This window comes from Chiloscyllium punctatum, unplaced genomic scaffold, assembly GCF_047496795.1.
Source record: "Chiloscyllium punctatum isolate Juve2018m unplaced genomic scaffold, sChiPun1.3 scaffold_988, whole genome shotgun sequence".
Lineage (NCBI taxonomy): Eukaryota > Metazoa > Chordata > Chondrichthyes > Orectolobiformes > Hemiscylliidae > Chiloscyllium > Chiloscyllium punctatum.
The window spans coordinates 37,501-38,867 of NW_027310722.1; positions in this window are offsets into that span (position 1 = coordinate 37,501).

Sequence of the window (1,367 nt, forward strand, 5' to 3'; positions counted from 1 at the left end):
GGAAGGGGAGGGAGGAGTCTGAGACGGTTCAGGTAAATTTGAGGTCGGGGTGGAAGGTGTTAGTAAAGTGGATGAACTGTTCAACCTCCTCGTGGGAGCACGAGGCAGCGCCGATACAGTCATCGATGTAGCGGAGGAAAAGGTGGGGGGTGGTGCCAGTGTAGCTGCGGAAGATGGACTGTTCCACATATCCTACGAAGAGGCAGGCATAGCTGGGACCCATGTGGGTGCCCATGGCTACTCCTTTGGTTTGGAGGAAGTGGGAGGATTGGAAAGAGAAGTTGTTCAGAGTGAGGACCAGTTCAGTCAGTCGAAGGAGGGTGTCAGTGGAAGGGTACTGGTTGGTACAGTGGGAAAGGAAGAAGTGGAGGGCTTTGAGTCCTTCGGGATGGGGGATGGAGGTGTACAGGGACTGGATGTCCATGGTGAAGATAAGGCGTTGGGGGCCGGGGAAGTGAAAATCATGGAGGAGGTGGAGGGCGTGGGTGGTGTCCCAAACGTAGGTGGGGAGTTCTTAGACTAAGGGGGACAGGACCGTGTCGAGGTATGCAGAGATGAGTTCGGTGGGGCAGGAGCAGGCTGAGACAATGGGTCGGCCGGGGCAGTCAGGTTTGTGGATTTTGGGCAGGAGGTAGAAACGGGCGGTGCGGGGTTGTGGGACTATGAGGTTGGAGGGGGTGGATGGGAGATCCCCTGAGGTGATGAGGTTATGGATGGTCTGGGAGATGATGGTTTGGTGGTGGGAGGTGGGGTCATGGTCAAGGGGGCAGTAGGAGGAGGTGTCCGCGAGCTGGCGTTTAGCCTCAGCGGTGTAAAGGTCGGTGCACCAAACTACTACCGCGCCTCCCTTGTCTGCCGGTTTGATAGTGAGGTTGGGGTTTAGAACGGAGGGAGTGGAGGGCTGCACGTTCCAAGTTTGTGTGTGTGTCTGACTGTGTGGGTGGGTGTGTTCCTGTGAGTTATCAGTGTAAGTTTGTGTGTGACTGTGTGTGTTACTGTGAGTATCAGTGCAAGTGTGTGTGTGTTTGACTGTGTGTTACTGTGAGTAAGTGTGTGTGTGTGTGTGTGTCTGACTGTGTGGCTGTGTGTTAGTGTGTGTGTGTTACTGTGAGTATCAGTGTGTGTGTGTGTGTGTGTGTGTGGCTGTGTGTTAGTGTGTGTGTGTTACTGTGAGTATCAGTGTAAGTGTGTGTGTGTGTCTGACTGTGTGGCTGTGTGTTAGTGTGAGTATCAGTGTAAGTGTGTGTGTGTGTCTGACTGTGTGGCTGTGTGTTAGTGTGTGTGTGTTACTGTGAGTATCAGTGTAAGTGTGTGTGTCTGACTGTGTGAGTGTGTGTTAGTGTGAGTATAATGCAAGTATGTGTGTG